The sequence below is a fragment of the Portunus trituberculatus genome, chromosome 43 (assembly GCF_017591435.1).
Source record: "Portunus trituberculatus isolate SZX2019 chromosome 43, ASM1759143v1, whole genome shotgun sequence".
Classification (NCBI taxonomy): Eukaryota; Metazoa; Arthropoda; class Malacostraca; order Decapoda; family Portunidae; genus Portunus; species Portunus trituberculatus.
Window position 1 is genome coordinate 4,929,171 of NC_059297.1, and position 15,000 is coordinate 4,944,170.

At 42.3% G+C, this 15,000-nt stretch overlaps 1 protein-coding gene across 1 annotated transcript in view; it reads left to right on the forward strand.

The window, feature by feature from the left end:
* Positions 1-15,000, forward strand: part of LOC123518173 — a 51,847-nt gene that overhangs the window by 3,852 nt on the left and 32,995 nt on the right. The window lies entirely within an intron of this gene.

The following is a 15,000-nucleotide window of genomic DNA, read 5'->3' on the forward strand; positions in this document are numbered from 1 at the left end:
TTAAGTTCCTCTTTATATTTGATGATTTCGACAGTTTTCTCTTTTTCTTTACTAAGTTAGGGTGTCATATCTTTGAGTAAGGGTGTAAACTTATCTATTTACTTGTCTATCTAACCTTTCTCTATCAGTGTATCTCTATCTATCTATCTATTTATCCCTATCTCTATTTATATTTGATGATTTCGATAATTTATTTTAGCAATTTGTATTATCATGTATGTATGCATCTAGCTATTTATTCATTTATCTATCTATCTACATATTTGAACACCACCCTAGTCTTTCCGTTTATTCATATTTACCTAACCATCTGTCTGTTCATTTATTTATATTCTGGCACTATCACTAATCCTACTGCTCAAAATTCCCTCATGTTTCATTTGAGAGAAAACTTATCTACATTTATCTATCAATCTATCTTTATTTCTGCCAATTTATCTACCTGTTTGCAATTGTTCATCTTTCAGTCATGTTTTGTAAAAGCGAGAAATGCAGAGAAAACTTATCTACATTTATCTATCAATCTATATTTCTGCCAATTTATCTACCTGTTTGCAATTGTTCATCTTTCAGTCATGTTTTGTAAAAGCGAGAAATGCAGGAATGTGAATAGAGGAGAGGGAGAAGAAGAGAAGAGGAGGCGAAGGAGATGCTGAAAGAAAAAGCGCGTTTTCTTTTCGTGGTAGGCACTGTGTGGATAGAGGCAGAGGTCGAGGAGGTGGAGGAAGAGGAGGAAGAGGACGAGTAGAGGACGAGCAAGAGGACGAAGAGAACAAGAGAGCGGGCGAAGAGGATGAAGCCTAGGATAAATACGAGGAAAGTTGTTGTTTTATGTGCTGGATGATAAAGAGAACACTGAGAAAGGAGAAAATAAGGCAAGAGGAAAAGGGGAAGATACTTGAGATGAAAATTCGAGGATGGAAAGAATAGAAATAAAGATATGCATAAAAAGGAAAGTAAAAAAACAAAAAGGAGGAGAAACATTAGGAGAGAAAGAGTAGCAAGGAAGAGAAAGGAGAGATAAGGATACGAAAAGAAGAAATGAAGAAGAAAGCAAAGATGTAATAGGGGAGAGTAAAAAGGAGAAAAACAGAATGAATAGAGAAAGAGAAGGAAAAGATAAAGGGAAGAAAAGAACAGTTAGATAAAATAATAAAGGATGAAAAGAGAAAATAATTTACGTGGAATGAAATATAAAAAAATGTATAAAAAGAGAAGAAAGAAGAGAAGGAGAAGGACAGGAAGAGTTTAAAAGAAGGAAAAAGAAAAATGAATTGGAAAACATAAAAGAAAGGAAAGGAAAAAAAAAAAGATGTGTACACAGAATGGAATGAACCAGGATAAGAAGGGAAGGGTAGTAAGAGGGGAGGAGGAGGAGAAGGAGGAGGAGGAGGAGGAGGAGGAGGAGGAAGAGGAGGAGAAGGTAGAGAGGAAGGAACGAGGGAAGGACGGCGAGGAGTGGAGGTGCCTCAGGGCGTAGTGCTCAGACCACGATTCCTGATTTTTTACCTTTACATCCACGCTTTGGTATTCAACTCAGGCACACACACACACACACACACACACACACACACACACACACACACACACACACCTAAGACTAACTTGGATATACGTAGTACTTTTAGTGAGACGACATGAGCTTGACTTGAATTCTATACCTTTCTACTAGACAAGCCATTCCACTCTCTCTCTCTCTCTCTCTCTCTCTCTCTCTCTCTCTCTCTCTCTCTCTCTCTCTCTCTCTCAGGCCGGTATCTCCCTTCCCAAGCACTATAACTCTCAAGCCATCCCAATACATCGCCGCAAGCACAACAGCAGCGGCCGTGAGGGATACGCAGACACAATTACTGGAAGGGTAATGAATAGCTCTCTTAATGGCTAATGGCTGTGCGGGAATTACTGCTCTCCTGGTGTGTTCTGGAGTCAACTCAGACCAGCAATATATGTTCACTTTCCAGTATTTGTGTTGTACTCTAAATTTTAAACAAAATGGAATGAAGTGGCTCTCGTGGGAGTAGTTAGCCCATTCAGTACTATGACGCGTTTTTTATACTCATTCTGCTTACTATCTGGTGGTTTTATACAGCTTCAGAAACTTATGTGAGGGTTGAAATAGTGAAGACTCTGGCCGTTAATCTCCTGACCTCCATAGACCCTTTCCAATGTCAATAAAATCGTCTAATCACACCCAAAACTTAAGGTGAAAAAGCGTCTTGGTACTGAAGGAGTTAATTGATGATATTATATAAAGTTAGATATTTTTTTTTTCCTCTTCTGTTGGGTGAAGGCACAGACGAGGCAGCCATGACCTCTATACGTGAGTGATCATTGTTCTCGTCACGTTGCTATCACAGGTAAAAGACAAACCGGAAATCTATTGGCTCCCTTTCCCGACCTCTTCTATTCATTCTGTACAGCAAGCTGTGGCAGTAGTAGTGGTGGTGGTGGTTGTGGTGGTGGTGGGGTTAGCGGTGAGAGTGGTCGTGGTGGTCTTGGTGGAGGTGGTGGTGGTGAGGTGTTGTACAGTAACCATTCCCTGTACGTGTCTAATGGATGTGCTATAAAAATGTCCCAGAGGGTGTGTGTGTGTGTGTGTGTGTGTGTGTGTGTGTGTGTGTGTGTGTTGTAGATCCGCCTTCCTCTACCCCTCATCCCCGCCATGTGTCCTGTATCGTGTGGTGCGTGGTGCATGTACGCGCGTAAATCTACCATCCCGTGTACCCCCAGCCAAGGACAGCCCCAGCATTACGTCATCCCCGCCGGCGACCACTTCCTTCCGAGCCAAACATCCTTTGCAGGGACTTACACTTGACTTTTCATTAAGGAGTGGTGCCTCAGTTGGCCTCTGTAATTTATTCTAGTTGTTTTGTTGTCCTATAGACCAATGTTTTCTTATCCACTTGCAAAATGAGTTGTACATTTGAGACGTGGAATTCCCTTTAACCTCTTCAATACTGGACACATTTTTATCTTGAGATTTATGTACGATTTTTTCATTTCATTTACATTAGGAAGGGTCTATGGAGGTCAGAAGATTAACAGCCACAGTCTTCATTATCTTAATCCCCCACATGAGTTTCTGAAGCTGTATAAAATCACCAGATAGTAAGCAGAATGAATATGGAAACGCGTCATGGTACTGAAAGGGCTCAGTGGTAATGGCGATCAGGGGATTATACCGTCACATTGATAGATAAGGACAGCAGTGGTCAGATGTTAAGTAACCCCCCTTCACTCGTCTTCCTTTCCACTGTGTTTAGCTTTCCTTCAAGTTCATTCCTTTGATCTCATAATAAATGGCGTGGTTTCATAAGGAGGTAGTCGGCAGATTAAAGGACTTGAGGTGGTGGGAAAACACTAAACACAAGGAAATCAGTGTGGCAGGTTGTTTGGCTTCTAACCGCGACTCCAACACCACTACCACCACCACCGTCACCACCACCACCACCACCACTCATGTTTCCGCTACAGTACTACACAGTGTCCGGGGTTGCCATTAGCTACACACCACCAGTATTACCCCGTTACCTGCAGGAAGCTTAGACCACTCCTCGTCCTCCTCCAGGCGTAAATTCAATGACTGGGCGGAGCATCACTCATAGGATGAAGGCTCAGCGTTGATACAAAATAGGATCATTCTTTTCACCAACGCTCACTGCTGCATGCTTGGATCATATACTGCAGCCAAAAAGAAGACTAGCCATGTAAGAGTGCACCAAATAGAGCGCCTGCAACAGTGAAACCCAGGCACGTCCATTGCCTCACTCATTGATTCACCCAGGCGCAAGGTAATAATAGCGGTTCCAGTAGCCAAGAATCAGAATGGTAGGAAAGGCTCTCAGGCAGCCAAGAAGTTATATGTGCCGCCTCGCCAAATCACGAATTGGAAAAGTTACTAATCAAAACTGATTGATTAGTAAGGTGAAAATTCTAAAGACGTCAACAAGCCAGCCAGTAAGTCCTGCGCGTCACCTGTCCATCATCAGACCTGACGCGCCACTCTCTGCCTGTCTGCACTGCCAGCACTACCATCGCTGTGCTAGGTGGAAGGTCACAGGGCTTAATAAAACCTTGAGAAACATGATCCAAAATAGTTTAGCACACTAACGGACTTGTCTACAGCTCCTGTCACTTGCTGACTGTGTGTTGAAGCTATTCCTAACTCAGAGTTAAAAAAAAAGTATTGCATCTTTTCAGCAAAACAGATGCCCAAGTGACTGTAAGATATCGCATGCCACAGCCACACCCTAATCCACCAGCCCAGCGCCCTCTAAGACCTCCCTCTCATATCGGTCGCTACACTGCCCATTTTCCTTTGAGGTAGGGTTGGGTATACGCCGATCTCGCCTCTATGTGCTCGCACAGCAGGCCTGTAGCGGCTCAGTAACATGAAAGCCGCCTCAGCCACTTCCTGTCTCATTAGTTTCCCAGATTTTGGTTGTTATGGAGCAGCGCAAGACTTGAATTGTTCTTACCTTGGTACATTTTCCCAAAGCACTTCACTTTGTCCATCTCTCTATATCTCTTAATCAAGATTGAAGTAACTGATGCTAGACATTTAAAAACTAATGTCTGACAGATCTCTAGCCAACCACGACAATCTGCACGACTCCAGCATTGTCAAGACCTGTCACGACACGTTCTAGAAGGTCTTGATCGTGAGAAGCTGCCGTCCCTCACGTCCCGGGTGGCTCAGGGACGGGAATGACCACCAGTGCATTCTCGTCCTCATTAACGTCGCAGTGCTGGACACATCATTTCACTTCCAGGTCTTAACACGGCCACGGATGACTGTCGGCTGCACGGAACATTCACAATCTGGTACTGTGCGCCAGTGAAGTCAGCGTCCCTATCACCACAAGCAAGCACTCATCATGTATTTCATCAGTCCTTAAATAAATTTGAGCAACCATCTTAGGCTTTAGAGTGGGTGCTTCTTGCAGTCTGTTGTGCACCATCACTAATAACGAGTGGCCTTGGTGAGATCACAGTAGTTCACTTGTAAAATTAAAGCAAAATAATAATAATGATAATCGCCGATGTATAACACTCGCACTGAAAGGAACTAAGAATGTTACATAAACCCAATATTGTTACTAAACTTAATCACTGTTTATAGCTTGCATACTAAATACACACACACACACACACACACACACACACACACACACACACACACAAACAAGCAAACAGTATTCTAAAGGATATTGTTTGACCTTGTTGGCACGATAATATTTGTTATTGTTATTCGTAGAACTGGTGCTGTTCTTGTTGTTGTTGTTGGTGGTGGTGGTGGTATCGGAAGTGTTGGTAGTAGTAGTAGTAGTAGTAGTAGTAGTAGCTGTTGTTGTTGTTGTTGTCATTATCGTTGTTGTTGTTGTAGTAGTAATGATAGTAATGAAGGTGGTAGTTTTGATTCTCTCTCTCTCTCTCTCTCTCTCTCTCTCTCTCTCTCTCTCTCTCTCTCTCTCTCTCTCCCTCTTTATGGTGCCATATGGCCATAAAATTTTGCTGCGCCATGGGAGAAATTTCCGACCAATCAATTAATCAACCAGTCTCCTTCTCTCTCTCTCTCTCTCTCTCTCTCTCTCTCTCTCTCTCTCTCTCTCTCTCTCTCTCTCTCTCTCTCTCTCTCTCTCGTAGACACAACTCACAATTAGCTCACACTCAAAGGCAATCACATCCACTATCTTATCACTAGAAGCCTGGCATTTCCTCCATCTCCTTCCCCATCAGTGTAAGGCGAAGGGCCACCTCACGTAGGTCAACCTTGAGTCACCTGATGGCAACCCTCCAACATTTTTTTCTTTAGTCAAGCCCCTCTAATTCCTAGATCCCTCAACAAGACCTAGTACTCCTCCCATGTCTTCTTTTGACCTTCCTCCTCCCTCAGCTTTCTATGTGTTTGGTGTTTGGGTAGCGCGTGTAGTCAGTGTTTCTTATCCTTGAGGTTTACTTAGGAGAGTACTGTTTCTATCACCTTGCTAATGCATTGATGACAGGCCTCCTTCTCGCCACCACACCTGTCTGGCTCCGTCTTTCAGTCTTACACGGTTTTTTTTTTTTTCCTTCTTTTTTAAGGTGAGAAGGAAGGAGTGTAGCCAGGAGCAATGAGGTCTTAAATAGATAGCACAGTGTACGTGAATATGGAAGAAAGTTTGTTGTAATATCGAAAAGCATGTTTGATATTTGTGTGGTGTATTGTGTATCCATGCCAAGATTTGTGTGTTTTTAGATGTTTGTTCTTACAGACACACACACACGCACGCACACACACACACACACACACACACACACACACACACACACACACACACACACACACACACACATACTAAAGCTTTCGTTACCCACACCTTCTTTACCTGTGTGTGTGTGTGTGTGTGTGTGTGTGTGTGTGTGTGTGTGTGTGTGTGTGTGTGTGTGTCAATGCTCAAGGACACATTTCCCGGTTTTCTTCTTTTTTTTCCCCTTTCACAACTGATACGTAAATTTTCCAGTGTCGAATTCCATATTGCTGACGCAGCTGACACACCCCTTCCTTCTCCTCCCCCTCCTCCTCCTCCTCCTCCTCCTCCTCGTTTCAGTATGCGTCTCACACCATCCCTCGCCTGGCCACCACCACCACCACCACCACCACCACCACCACCTCAACAACCACCATTCCCATGATGAAATAGACGCTCCGTTATCCCGCCCCATTCATGCTTTCTCTCTCTCTCTCTCTCTCTCTCTCTCTCTCTCTCTCTCTCTCTCTCTCTCTCTCTCTCTCTCTCTCTCTCAAGTGCCAACCTTCCTTGATTTTACGCTATCAGCAGAGGAAGATAGATAGATAGAGAGAGAGAGAGAGAGAGAGAGAGAGAGAGAGAGAGAGAGAGAGGAAGTTACGTGTGTAGGTATATCGCTGAGAGGCTAAAGAATGAGGGAAGACGGAGATACCAGGAGGGAAGAAAAGAGGAAGAGGAAGAGAAGAGAAGAGAAGAGAAGAAAAGGGTAAGGAAGGAACGAAAAAGGGAAGGGGAGGGAAGGAGAGGGAAGGGAAGGGGAGGAGAGGGGATGGCTGATCTGAATGGAGCGAATGACATGTTAAGAGACGGAGGGGAAGAGGTGAAGGGAGGGGAGACTGAAAAAGACGGTGAAGGTAAAAAGAAAATGACAGAGGGAGGACATAAGGATGAAGAACTATGAATAATACACAGAAGACCCAACTCTCTCTCTCTCTCTCTCTCTCTCTCTCTCTCTCTCTCTCTCTCTCTCTCTCTCTCTCTTCCTTCTCTTCCTCCTCCTCCTCTTTCTCCTCCTCCGTGAAATATTAGGTTAGACTTTGAATTTAGACTTGAAATATTAACTTGGACTTATTTTACTTACTATTCAAGTGAAGATTGAATCACTGGACGAATTACCCACTAACAGACAGAGAAGCACTGTCTCCTGTCCTTCCTCTGTCTCCTCTTGCACTGAAGGTTAAAGAATCAGGTATCAGTTTGCTATCGTATGTGTCTGTAATGTGTTTCCTTCCACGAACTCAAGAACGTGCTGGACGAAATGATAAGGTGTTGTTTTATTATAGAAAAAAACGGGGATATAATTATATACGTACGTGTAAGATGAGAAAATGTCAGAGATTGGTGTGTGTGTGTGTGTGTGTGTGTGTGTGTGTGTGTGTGTGTGTGTGTGTGTGTGTGTGTGTGTGTGTGTGTAATTCACCTCGGTCGCCTGCTGGTCACCCAGCCAGTCTTCCCCATTACGGAGCGAGCTCAGAGCTCAGAGACCGATCTTCGGGTAGGACTGAGACCACAACACACAACACACACCGGGAAAGCGAGGCCACAACCCCTCGAGTTACATCCCGTGCCTATTTACTGCTAGGTGAACAGGGGCCACACATTAAGAGGCTTGCCCATTTGCCTTGCCGCGCCGGGACTCGAACCCGGCCCTCTCGATTGTGAGTCGAACGTGTTTACCACTACACTGCGCGGTGTGTGTGTGTGTGTGTGTGTGTGTGTGTGTGTGTGTGTGTGTGTGTGTGTGTGTGTGTGTGTGTGTGTGTGTGTGAATGAATCTAGTTAGTCTTAAAAAATATGAAAAAAACAAATGTGTACTTAATTGTTGTAAAAATAATATGAATAAATGAGAGAGAAGAAAGAATAAAAAAAAGCTTCAACAAAATTAATGTGTGTGTGTGTGTGTGTGTGTGTGTGTGTGTGTGTGTGTGTGTGTGTGTGTGTGTGTGTGTGTGTGTGTGTGTGTGTGTGTGTGTGTGTTAGGTCATCTTATTCCCCCAAGTGATAAGATGAATCTGTTTTCTTCCTTTTTTTTTGTCACGTGACCGTAATGTTTCTGATTTTTCCGGCTACCACGAAATCACGCTATCGACACAAGGTACGGGGGTGGGAGGGGTGGGAGGGTGGGAGAGAGGGGCAGGCGTGGCGTGAGTCCCTCTGTGTCAGGAAGCCTCGATTTGAAGTAATGCGGTGTTTCGGTATAAAAATAGATCCACCCGGTTTTATTTATTTATTTCCGTGAACAAAACACAGTATGTGCCGGCACGAGTATCTACGTATGTTCACCGACCTGCCATGCCTTTCAGTAAGTCTCTCTTTAGTTTTAGCCCTTTAGCTGATTGCAGGAACCTCCCAAACTGAACGAAATGTTGTGGTGTATATTTAACCCCTTCAGTACTGGGACACATTTTTACCTTGTGATTTGTTTACGATTAGACGATTTTATTGACATTAGGAAGGGTCTATGGAGATCAGAAGATTAATGGCCACTGTCTTATGGTTAATGGCCACTGTCTTCACTATTTTAATCATCCTTTTTAGTTTCTGAAGCTGTATAAAACCACAAAATAGTGAACAAAATGAATATGGAAACGCGTCATGGTACTGAAAGGGTTAAAGTAAAATTTTTCAAAGCAATGAGAAATCTGAGTTATGGAGTAATTTTTGTTATGCTTTAGTTTTGGTTATCTTTCTTTATTCATATATTTCTATGTATCTATTTATTCATTTTTTTCATCTTGGAGAAAGCATCTATGATTACTCTGATATAATAACAAAAGAATCTAATCGCTGGTCAAAGGGTTAAAAGCTTCCTGTTCTCTCCACACTAAATGCTCAATATTCAATTATCAGCTTACTTAATCTTCCTAACTAGCCACATCCTTGTCTCCTCTCACTCTCTGTATTACTCACTGTCTTCAATGCCTCCCTTGACTCACTTATTCTTGTCTCGCTGTTTTGCCTCTTCTTCGGTAACAATTCTTACATCACCTGAAGTTTCCTCATAGCGCTGTGTGACTCTGAATGTGGTGGTGGTATGAGTTATTACCATCTGGTCAGTCACGGGAGTGTAAAGGTGAAAATCAGTAAAGACGCAGGGCAAGGACGGAAATAAAGATGACATCTGCACCGCCAACCATCACGAGTCTCACCTTGACACACTATGACTTTGAGGCTCGTATTCTCAAACACTTCTGTGTTTCACCTCCACTATTTCAAAAGGCTTTATTTAAATTTCCACGAGATTTCTAAAGTGTTTTTACGGTTCTAGACGCAGATGGGTAACATTTATACATTATTAAATGGAGAAACACTCATGAAAACCGCGCTAATCATCTCTGTGGCCTTGGAAAATACTCGTGGTAAGATACCCACAGCGCTTCTGAATATGAGAGTAATTATGATCGTGAGAGAGATAAATGCGAGTATAATCCAGTGTTTCTTAACCTTTTTCGACCTCAGCACCCTCCACCATTGGCTAACACCGTACCGAATGTGTAAACTGGTAATATACACTGCATGGCTCTGCCGCGGTGGCGAGGGAGCGGGGAGCTGGGGGCGTCTTGCCGTCTGGTGTACACGTACCGAACGTGTACACTTGTAATATACAAAGCTTGTAATACTGATTAAATATTAAATAGTGGAACGCTCGTACAAATCAAGTGTTTTATATCACTATGCTGCAACATATGAAAATCACGTTAAAGTTTACCCCGGTATTGAATTTTAAAATATGCGATAAAAATACGTTTGCCCAAACGTATTCCTTTTACCTTTTACCGCCACATATGTGACCTTCCTCAGCAGCCCCCGAAATTGATTTCAGCACCCCATGGAGGTGCTTGCACCCCAGGTTAAGAAACGCTGAATTATAGACGGTCAAGAGAGCCCTCACTTATTTTCGAATCATTCCTCCCGCAGGGCACCAAAGAAAATAAAAATAGATAGAAAATGGAATAATTAACGCATTCACTGCTACACACAATTTCCAAACTCCGTTAAATTTCGTATTGTTAGTCGAACCAACAGATAACCATTAAATTACAGCAAGTGACTAATTCTAAATGATTTTCTCGCTGCCTTGTTATAAAAATGCCATCCTAAGCCTAATAGAATCTTTTCATGTCAATCTGAATTTAATGAAAGTGTTGCCGTGGCACTGAAAGGGTTCATGTGCCATCAACAGCATCATTATGGAACTGAATGACCGGCGTTGTTGTTGTGTCGCGAAGCCAAATGAGTATCGATCAGTCAGCTAACAGTTCGGTACAGTAAAGGCACAGTATTTTATCATGAGTCAGCCCGCTGCTTATAGAACCCTCTCGCATAATTTGTCGGATAGAAATGATGAATTACAAACTATTAGAGTGGGAGGAGGGGGAATGTAAGATGGGGGTTAAGGTGAGTGAAAAATTGGAAATGTAGAGGATGGTGCAAAGTGTTCAGGCGGTCCAGGAAGCTTTTTTGAAGTGATGAAATGATACTTAATTGATTTATAGAATACCTAACCTCTTTCATTGCAGTATCCAATACTTCACAGCAATGCAGGCACAATACAAGCACCTACAGGAATGAAAAGATGGGTTTAAGGAAGAGCTTTGAAGTGTCTGGCCTATATCATATTCAAACGTGGCTATAGAACGAAAGGAAATATGTAATAGTGGTTTGTGGTTAATGAAAAATGTAAAGGAGACGCCTCAATGTATACACACAAAAATATGAATGAAACAAAAAAAATGTACAACTTTTCTAGAAACTGGTAGGGATGAGTGTTCTTTTCAAATTACAAGTGGACGAAAAAAAAAAAAGTTTACGTGCTCCGACCCAACGTAATTCTCGGCTTATCCCCACTTACGAGTATTATTGTATGCTGTCACGCGGCTTCCCTGATCCCACATTTCCTAGAGTAGCGATTTTCAACTTCGGGTACACGCATTACTTGTGGGGTCCGTCGGAGGTGTATCATGGGGTGCGCAATGCCTTCAAGTGTGTGTTTAAACTGTTGACTAGTGAACCGTGGAAAGAAACCCGCTAAATGTATCACCTCCAGTCAGGCGTCCCCTCTACACTGAAGGGCACTTAGATCGCATTAACACCAGTACTCTAAACGCTTAGGCCTCTCATAAGTTCCATATTCTAAGTCCAGAGAGACAATTATTCCGATTTTCATGCGTTGTTTTCCTTTTTGATGATATAAAACTTCTATTAAACTATCGCTGCAATCCTCACTACACCTTTGAGAGTCCCAATAACCTCCGCTGCAGTCTGTTAAAAGCGGTCTTGATAGAATTGTACGACGCTAAATCCTTCCACAATTTGGTTCCAGGAATATCAATATGATGCGTAGGGGGGAACAGATTGAAAACCCCTTGTCCACTGTGTCAGAAATAAATTGGATTTTCGACATGGACATAACGAATCCGTGATATCATCAGAACATAAGAAAACAGGGAAAATAGGGGACGCTGCACGAAGCCATCAGACTTACACGTGGGAGTCTCTACATGAAACTAGGGGCCGCCGTGGTACAGTGGGCTTCCTCACTCGGGGCAACGGTTTCCTAGCGGATGGGCTTTGAGATAGGAGGCACACCCCAAATAGTACTCCCTTTAGACCATAAATTCCCGTGGTATAATTAAAACAAAACAAACCTCTGTATTGCACCTATTTCCACCTATCATCCTGCCTTATAAATATATCCAATCTTCTTTTTTCAGCTCCATAATGACTCATCACTAACAACTTGATTGCTAAGTCAATTACCATTCATCTACCACGTAATTAAGAAAAAGTGTGCAGGTTTTTACAGGATTCGCTTCAGTAAACCTAACTTCTACCGCAGATTTTTACCGCAGAACTATTAATTAGAAATAATTGAAATCTACATATCTTCCACAGCTGTGTTCATCGCTCCCACTTGTTGTAGCTCAGTTGCGGTGGTGTGGAGGCTCGACACGGCCCAAGAGTCCATTGCTGTATGTTATGTTGCTATCTTTTGTTTGTATTTTATCATCCTCCGTAATCTTTAGTAGCGTGTACGGGTATTAGACAGATATGAAAGGACCTGTCGTTACTGCTTCCCTTTCTTTGTATTATCCTTCGCAATCTTTAGTAACGTGTATCAGACAGCTATGAAGGGAGCTGTCGTTTCTACTTTCATCCTCTGCGATCTTTTGTAACGTGTGGACAGTGGAGGCAGGAGAGGAGCACCCAGCAGGCAAAGGCAGTAGCGGAGGTGGTTCAAAGCGAGGACCAATTAGTTCCCTTCCATTCACTAACGAGAGCGTGGACGGCGCCCTTTAATACATATCCTGCGGTCACTCACTCGGTAAAAAGCACGGACCTGAAATGCACCTTTATGCTTTCCCTAAAGAATTTCAACCACAAAGTCACTAAACGCACGCACAGTCAAGATAATGCTATATACACTCGTCTCGCCCTGCTCCAGAATGTCTCGCACGCGTCGTCTGGCTCGTGTCTGACTCCCGGCTCGTGATGTCAATGGAAACATGTCTATTTTGTCTTATTCTGGCTGGTTATACACTTTTTTTACACCTGATGTTGCATTTTTTCCTCCTTGTATTTCCTTGGAGGAGGTCAAGGGTGCAGAACGTGGAGAGGGAAAAAAAAACTGGTAATTTTCCTCTTATCTTTATGAAAAAAATGAGGAAATGAATAAGATGATACTTCAGTTCAATGTATTATGTTTAGTGTGTTGTATTGTAGTGTTTCTTGTACTCAGTGTGATGGTATTGTGTTTGGTGTAGTGTGCTGGTGTGTGTGTTGTATGGTGTTTACTGTGGTGTAGTGTATTGGTCCGCCGTGTATTAGTGCTTGGTGTAGTGCAGTGTAGCCGTGAACTATAGCGCACTGTAGTCTTTCTCGATCCTTTCAATGGAGTGTGACCTTAATTAAAAAGTTTCCCCACGTCACGTACCAGAAAGACTTGATGAGAACGATTTAATTTTTCTTTTGTGGTTTTCTTTCCCACCTTCCAAGTTTTTCATTAATACGGCACACACACACACACACACACACACACACACACACACACACACACACACACACACACACACACACACACACACACACACACACACACACACACACACACACACACAGAAATAATCTAAATACGGAATTATGAGACAGTCTTGCGTGAAGTTTTGCTCAGATGGTATGAAAATATTGCATATTTTTTTTATACTTTCTTTTAAATTGTTCCTGTTATTTTTTTTCCTATTCATTTGCATTTCTTTTCCTTAATTCTTAACCGCGACTCTTGTTTACAAATTACATATGAAAGTGATTGTCTGTTTGTCTGCATGTATTTCTGTAATGTTTTGTCAATGAAATAAAGATTAATGTAATTAGTCTATCTATCTATGTCTGTCTGTCTGTCTGTCTGTCTGTCTGTCTGTCCATCTTTCTGTTTATCTTTCTGCCTGTCTGTCTATCTTTCTGTCTGTGTGTCTGTCTGTCTGTCTATCTGTCTGTCTGTCTGTCTGTCTGTCTGTCTATGTGTGTGTCTCCCTATTTCTGAGTCTGTTTTATTTGAGTTTGACTTCCTAATTTGTGTTCTATTTGTCTATTTATTTGTCTTTCTCTCTATTGTTGTTGGTCCGTTTGTCTGTCTATTTTTTGGTCAGACTAACTGTTGTTCTGTTCTGCCTGATTGCCTACCACGCCTCTCTCTCTCTCTCTCTCTCTCTCTCTCTCTCTCTCTCTCTCTCTCTCTCTCTCTCTCTCTGCTCCTTTTTTTTATCAATCTTTTTTAAATCTTCCTTCATTTATCTTCTCTTCTGTTATTAGTTTTCGTTTTCCAGCATTAGTGGCATTATTATTTACTTATCTCCTCCTCCTCCTCCTCCACCTCCTCCTCCTCCTCCTCCTCCTCCTCCTCCTCCTCCTCCTCCTCCTCCTCCTCCATTTATGCCACCACCACCACCGCCATCATCAGGATAATCTGCGCAAGGGATAATGAAAGTGGGAGAATAGAAGGCAGGGAAGCAAAATTACCCTGCAGTCATCGAGAGAGAGAGAGAGAGAGAGAGAGAGAGAGAGAGAGAGAGAGAGAGAGAGAATCGTCGCTCCCTCCAAAAGACAAGGCTCGGTTCTTGTATTGTGCGTGAAGGGAAGGGAGGGAGTGAGGGTGAGCAGCAGAGTTGAAGAGAGGGAAAACAGTGGTAGCTAATGTAACTTAACCTGATCTGATTTAGCTTAAGTTTACGTCAGCTAACTTAACCTTGTCTAACTTTACGTAATCTAACTTAACGGAGTCTAATTCAGCCTAAGGTAAAGTAATGTAATCTAACTTAGGGTAATTTAGCGTACCTTAACTTGATTTAGCCTAAGTTTACGTGAACTAACTTAACCTTGTGTAACTTTACGTAATCTAACTTCACGTAATCTAATTCAATGTAAATTAAAGTAATCTAACGTAACTTAAGGTAATCTCTCGTACTTTAACTTGATTTAACTAAACGTAATCTAAGCTAAACTTATTGTAATCCAGCTTAACCAAATGTAATTCAGCTTAATGTAACTTAATCTTACCCAACTTTTATTCTTGCCTAACTAAACCCAACTATATTTGATCATAATCTTACTTTAACTTCTTCAGTACCATGACGCTTTTTCATATTCATTTTCCTTACTATTAAGTTATGTAGGAAATTAATTTAGTGAAGACTCTGGCCATTAATCCTCTGAC